The sequence below is a fragment of the Zootermopsis nevadensis genome, unplaced genomic scaffold (assembly GCF_977971745.1).
Source record: "Zootermopsis nevadensis isolate Lab colony 2312 unplaced genomic scaffold, Znev_1.0 Znev_ptg000024l, whole genome shotgun sequence".
Lineage (NCBI taxonomy): Eukaryota > Metazoa > Arthropoda > Insecta > Blattodea > Termopsidae > Zootermopsis > Zootermopsis nevadensis.
Window position 1 is genome coordinate 18,337,960 of NW_028259156.1, and position 7,460 is coordinate 18,345,419.

Below are 7,460 nucleotides of genomic sequence, written 5' to 3' on the forward strand. Positions count from 1 at the left end.
AAATAAAATCAACAGATAGATTGATTGTGTTTAGGGTTGCCTCTTATGGAGCTAAGCTGCCTATATTGGCTTATACTCATGTAATGAAATATTGGGTGTAAATGGTTAGCAATGAACCTTATGGGCTGTAATAATGAAAATGCATTTAACATAATTTTAATTCTTGTTTATTGTGCACCCCAGACCCAGTGGAACTACATCTACACATCACTTGTTCATCCCCATGGTCATGTTTGCAGAGGAAGGGCTTCTTAGGAGACACCTTGTTTCATGGGTGTGCAGTTAAACTTCCTCCTTTCAGGAAAGAAGAGAAGTTGCAGTGTTTGAAAACAAACAGGTAAACTGAAATAGCAAGGTGTTAATGAAATACTTTACTTAGTTTGATCGTGTTATTACTTGGAAGGAAAAGGTTTTAAATAATTTTGTTCTCCTTTGATGCTTGTCATGGAACAAGTTTACTTTATGGTGGTTAGGAACCTGTGACCTTTTATTGTGCATCCATTTCATATCACGTACCGAAAATATAACAAACCCATTGCAGTGATGTACTTTAATTTCACTTCAGGACCTGTGCTGTAATTTGGAGGTGGATGGACACTGGTGCCATGGATGTAGAAGAGCCAACTCATGCAAAGAAATGTAACTGTTCAGATAGAGAACATCATTATGATGGAGGCAACAGTGACCTTGAAATGTTGGTACTTTTACCAGACTGCATATTGGTGCAACCCAGAAGAAGCCATCTTTCTTCTCACCACAATGAAAACCTGGAATCATCTAACTGAATGTATGTTTGGCTGCCATTTTTACATTACATTTTGCACAGCAATTCTAGGCCCATATCTGGATTAATTGCTGAACTCATAGGTAGGCAGTTCTCTGGATGGCAATCAGGAAGTTCTAGAAGTCTGCAAGTCTGTAAGAAGATGCTGTAGTTGTTCCATTAGAAAAACTCACCTCAGCATTTGAAGTTAATATATTTTAAGTTAAAGTTAATTATGCCTTTGAACCCCTGAGGTTTCGTGTCGTAACCACAGTTTAGAATATCAAAGTATCACTGCCCTGTGGTATTTTTGGGAGACGCCCGTGGTACATAGTGCTGCCATCATGTATCCACCAATGGTACTCGGTTTTTAGCCATGTGAATAAGGAAGCATTGACGCTACAGAGTTAGTTGTGTTGGAACTTCTAAGTGTTTGATTTTGTGTTGCTACTATTTGGAATAATTAGGTGAGTGTTTTGTAATAATATCAATGGTTATATTGTTATTAATAAAATTATGTATTATTATCATTGGTTTGGATGCAAAATTCCTTGCAATATTGACAGTTATGTTTGGTTTCAAATTGTAACCAGTGGGTATACTGAGCATTTTAATTATGTTTGCTGCAGAATATCATGGCATCAGGAAGATTTCTGAAAGGGGGAAACTGACTCACAAATTAATGATGGAGGTATTTGATGAAATTCCTAGTGAACCAGAATCGTGCACTTCAGATGCCAATAGTGAAACAAAAGATGTCATTACAGATATGTTGCCTGTGCCACAAAATATAATTGCATCTTCAGCACACTCAGTTTTAGATCTTAGCAGTCCCGTGCCACTGAACACAGCTCCCAGCAGCATTCCTATATAATATGCTTCTGACAGTGACAGTGAAGATGATGTGCCACTAGCGAACAGGTTTGCCATTTTCTGGCAGAAACATGTTATGCCATCGGAAGTGAGGGATTTTAGTGAAAAATTTGGGGCAAATATATCAGACACTTGTGAATCTCCTATTGATGTGTTTCATTGTCTGTTTACAGATGACATAAATAATCTAGTGTTTCAAACAAATCTGTATGGTGGTGGCCTACAATTTCAACCAACAGATGATAAAGAAATGAAAAAATTGATTGCTATCAATATCCTTATGGGAATTAAAAAATTGCCAAGCTATAAAGACTGTTGGTCATCTGACAAAATGATTAGAGACACTTTCATAGTTTCAGTAATGAGCAGAAATCGTTTTGAATGGTTCCTTGACAATTTACATGTGAATGACAATAATGCTCAGCCACCAAGAAATGACCAGAATTATGACAAACTCTATAAGATCTGTCCCTTGTTAGAAATGTTGTCCAAGACATTCAAGGACTGCTTCAAACCATCAAAAGTCAAGTCAATCGAATCAATGATTCGATTCAAGGGGCGCTCCAGTCTCCGCCACTTGATACCTCAGAAACCCATAAAGATGGTGTATAAGGTATGGGTACGAGCAAATGACAGTGGATGTGTATCTGAATTTCAGATATATACTGGAAAAATAGGCCAGACAACAGAAAACAATTTGGGAGCTAGAGTGGTTCAGGTTCTAACAAAACATCTTGAAAGAAAAAACCATGTTTATTTTGACAATTCACATCTGTACCACTCACAGGACAAGGGAATTTATGCCTGTGGCACAGTGAAGAAACAAAGAGTAGGGATGCCAAAAGATTTCAAGAATGAGAGACACATGAAAAGAGGCAAATCTGATGTTTGGAGCAGCAGCTGTGGCATTACTGCAATGCTGTGGAAAGACAAAAGGCATTCTGTTTCTGTCAAACTTTCATGATCCACAAGATGTTAACACTGTGGCAAGAAAGAATAAAGATGGGACCTCTGAGAACATTTCATGTCCAGAAATTGTGAAACAATACAATGCAAACATGAGATTTGTGGACAAAGCTGACATGCTGAAGTCTCTGTATGAAATAGACAGAAAGAGTCAAAAGTGGTGGTTGCGGATCTTCTGGCAAATCCTTGATGTGTGAATTGTCAGTGCCTTCATTCTATACAAGGAAAGGAGTCCAGAAGCAAGAACACCGACATTAAAGAAATTTGCATGTCTGTTGCCAGTGGACTCATTGGATCCTCATGAAGTCCATCAAGGAAGAGGAAAGTACGTGCATCTCAAAATAGGTTCAAGACACGTTGCTCCCAAGAAAAGGTACAATAAGGCGGAACACATGCCAGTGAGGAGCACATCTTGCCGATGTGCACAATGCAGCACTGCCATTGCTCCACATCATACGAAATGGTCACGCAAAATTTGTGGTGTAGGACTCTGTTTGAATGGAAGCAAGAACTGTTTTAATGAATATCATGGAAAGTAACGGACACTGACCAACTTTCCCAATGGTTTTGTGGTGTAACCAGGGTTTTTTTGTAGATTTGGAATTGTAGAAAATTGTATGTTTCGTTATGTTGATTTTGTATGAAAAGTAATAATAATTGAGAATAAATAACATTAGATTTTGAAAAATTAATTACTTGGGGCTCAAAGGGTTGACATAATTATGTGAGACTGGTCGCTGAATTTCACAGTCCTTATCATATCTGCACATATTTCTTACATTTTTGAACAACTGTTATCTATTTCAATGTCTATATTTTTCTGTTCTAATATTACTTATTTTCAGTTTTCTGTTTACTAATCTTGTTTTTCCATTTAGTCTTCAGGACAAACAGACATGCAGTTGGGAAATAGAACAGCACGTGGGATGACTTCATGATGTTTGGTTTCTCGGCTACCCACGTCATGGAGGAGAAGATGGAAGGAGTGATAGATCATATGATGACACATCATGAAGAAGGTGGGATGATGATGGGAATTGTATCTTGTAGCATTGACTAATACTAGATATTGTCAAGATTAGCCAGCAAATGACAATATTATCCAACACAAGGATAAAATTTGAAATAACACATTCAGCAAACAAATTTAGGGCACTTCTGGAAAATCTAGTGGGTTGGGTTAGGTCAAAAATAAAGTGCATACTTTCAATGATGATTCCTTAACATTTTCCATGCCACCTAGCTGGTGTCAAGAGTAACTAGTTAATGTTGACATAGCCAGATTTTGGTCTCTAGTCATTTAACATAGATGGATGAATATGTGTACCCCACAGATACCATGAATTGGAGGACAACTTGCACAATAATTCATCATAGCAGTTTCAGAACATTTTCCAGGATTGGAATAAATCATATTGTTAACAATTGCTTATCAGTTTTACATGAAGTTAAAAAAGGTGGAATTTCACTGCACTTAAAAGTATGTTATTAAAACGATATAAAAATCACATCAGGGAATTGCCATTTGAATAAAATTACATACAAATTAACCAGTTGAAAGAGCATGTCATTCCCTCCCAAGTAGGCTTAAATTAGGTCTTCTAACTTTCATGGAACCAAAGATTTGGTAATTTTTGAAGTAGACTGTCATGCAGATTTTTTGGTGAATTACATTATTACAAAAAACAGGTGAACTTGTTTGGTTCTGTAACAGTTTATTAAGTACAATGGAATCTGATACACATTTGTCTGCAGGCCCTAGGATCACTGGTTCGTCTGTAAGCAGTGGACGTGCTCTTTGCCATGTGGAGAAGAGAGATTTGTGTCAGCTGTACACTTTCTTGCTGCTCCTGAGGATCTTACCAAGGTAACTGGACTTCTAATGTCATGTCTAAATGCTCTTAAATGTCAGGTAACAGGCCAGTACAGGTTATGATTTGTTTGTGGGTTAGTAGCCTCTGGGATATATAATGTTAATTGCTAACAAAAATAATTCAGTGTACCACCAATGAAGTAGATAAATTAATTCTTTTAATTAGCTATAAGCAGTGACAAGATGTGCACAATTATGTCATACAAAATAACATTCAGATGTAAAACAACAAATGAGCTATACATTGACTTCCTATTTCTGATTTGGCTTCTTCTGTGTCTTGTAGTTTTGGACCACTCACCAACAGCCTTTGCAGGATAAAATTGCGTCATTGCCTTTCATTATCTCAGCATTTTGATCCAAAATAGGCCAATGGGAAAGGAGAGACATGCATCTCACAAGTGCATGCCAAGTAAATTTCCTCTTCTGTGCCAGTTAGGGCTAGCCTATTGAGAAGACTTCTGCCACTAATTTGTACCAAATATTTGTATTCCTTCTTTCTAATGCAGTTGTACAGAAATCTGCTTCATCTCCCAGCTGTTGACACATTAAAACTGAAAGAAAGAAAAAACATTTGTTATAGGTGATAAATGTGCGTGTGACTCATTTGTTAATTCTGCATCTTCTGTTTGCCACACAAAGGAAATCTTGATCCATCTGTCACTTATTCCATGGAGCTAGGTCCTTGAGAAGCCAACAATAGTCGGTCACTCAGCAACTCCAAAAATTTCCAACATTTCACAGAACCCAAAGATTTATTACTGTGTAGGATTTGACATTTTCATGCTGGTGAGTCTGAAGATGGCTGTCTTCTGGGTTGTTGGTAGAAGTGTACTAACGATTCAGAGGTCCCTGCTGCCTTTGTCATCAGGGTGATGAGTAAGGCACACATTTGGAAGTCAATGAAGAGCCTTGGCATAACCAGTGCTGACTGAAGACATAAATGTGAGGGCCTTGGAACTAACAGGAGCAGGGCATGCCACACCTTGGCCAGCAGGAAGGAAAGACGCACGAGAGGGAGAGGTCTGAGAAAGCGGCACCAGCGCCACATCCGGCTGGACCAGCCAGATAAATCTGCTGTGGCTGAAACATCCCATACAGCATTGCCAGTAAGCCACTACCCTGCCCTTTTCAGGGCACATCACATCGACTCACCTCTCATATGTCAGTTGATCCTATGGCAGGAGCCTGAGGAGCCCTTATGAGAGCTCCCCCCCATGTCCCCAGCTCCTATTGGTTCCCAATCCCACTGCCAGTCTCCTATAACTAAGTGTTTCCACACGTGTTGCTTACCCACCACCCTGACGATGGAGAGGACCTCTGAAATATTGGCAAAGAGCCTTGGCATAACCAGTGCCGACTGGAGTCAGAAATGTGAGGGCCTGGGAACTAACAGGAGCAGGGCATGCCACACCTTGGCCAGCAGGAAGGAAAGTGACATGAGAGGGAGAGGTCTGAGAAAGCAGCACCAGTGCCACATCCGGCTGGACCAGCCAGATAAATCCGCTGTGGCCGAAACATCCCATACAGCATTGCCAGTAAGCCATTATCCTGCCCTTTTCAGGGCACACCACATCCACTCACCTCCCATATGTCAGTTGATAATATGGCAGGAACCTGAGGAGCCCCCCATGTCCCCAGCTCCTATTCGTTCCCAATCCCCACTGCCAGTCTCCTATAACTAAGTTTTTCCATTACCCTGACGATGGAGAGGACCTCTGAAGCATTGGCAAACTTCAACCAGACTACAGGAGCTACAACAAAGAAGACAGCCATCTTCAGACTCACCACAGTGAAAACCACACATTGTACTTGGTGCACACTTGGCTACCCTGCCAGCGCTACTCGATATATATAAAAATGTTTATCTATTACCCTGAGGATGGAGAGGACCTCTGAAGCATTGGCAAACTTCAACCAGACTACAGGAGCTACAACCCAGAAGACAGCCATCTTCAGACTCGCCACAATGAAAACCACAAATTGTACTTGGTGCACACTTGGCTACCCTGCCAGCGCTACTCGATATATATAAAAATGTTTATCTATTACCCTCTACCCTAAGTCATCCACGTGTTCATTCCTACTACAATAGTAATATTTCCATCAGAAGTACAACCACAGCCCGCTACAGACTGTACTGCATCGAAGATGAAAATGCTATTTATATATTTCTTTTTCTAGGACTGCCATAACTGATTCTGGAGAAGAAACTCGGTGTCATCTGTGCAGGGAGAAGTTCTGCGTTACGCACTACACGGAAGGTCTCAAGTTCTGACCACCATCTGCATCACTCGGGCTGCATTAGCGAGTTTCTCTGAAGCCAACATTAGCATCATCGTCAAGTGGAAACCTCCAGAACACTTATTACATGCTGTATAATTATGTTAATGTTGGTACCATTGTCTGTAATCCATTGTATTAGTTGCTCGCGAGTACAGTGTTTTTGAATGTTCTCCCCTTTTACTTGGCGACGGAAATAGTTTCCAAAACGTCTTGTTCGAGAGAAACAATAATAATAATAATGTTGGTTGTAATACCAGTCATATACATTGAGAGTGCAGTGATGGAAACATGATGCCTTGTAGTTGTATGCTTATGAAATAATAAAGAATATATAGAATGATACAGAATATGAAGTGTTGTTGATGAACCACCTGAAGTACTTCCTTCATCCCTCTGAAGTATAGCTGTGGCAAGTAGAGTAGGACTAGTAGCTGGGGGAGAGGATGATACTCACAATTCATCAGGAAGTTCTGAATGTTTACTACCAGTTGTGGCCTCAGTAGCCAAGAGCGCTAAGGCATGGACTGCTGAGAGCTGAAGCTCAGGGCTTCTATCAGGAAGATCGGCAGTTCAAAACCTATGGGATCCAAGAAAAATTTTAAAGTCCAAGAACAACTTCGCAATATATCAGGAAGTTCCGAAATTATATCTCTTAAGAAACAGCGGCGGCCTAGGGGATAAGACAGCGGACTACAAGAC

At 40.0% G+C, this 7,460-nt stretch overlaps 1 protein-coding gene across 6 annotated transcripts in view; it reads left to right on the forward strand.

Moving 5' to 3' along the window:
- LOC110838099 (uncharacterized) overlaps positions 1-7,108 on the forward strand; it is a 67,340-nt gene extending 60,232 nt beyond the window's left edge. For all 6 annotated transcript variants that reach the window (XM_087355007.1, XM_087355008.1, XM_087355009.1 and 3 more), the window contains 5 exons: positions 184-337; positions 566-787; positions 3,481-3,621; positions 4,358-4,469; positions 6,660-7,108. The gene's annotated coding sequence lies outside the window, so the exon portion shown is untranslated. The remainder of the gene's footprint in view (positions 1-183; positions 338-565; positions 788-3,480; positions 3,622-4,357; positions 4,470-6,659) is intronic.
- The last annotated feature ends 352 nt before the right edge of the window (positions 7,109-7,460 follow it).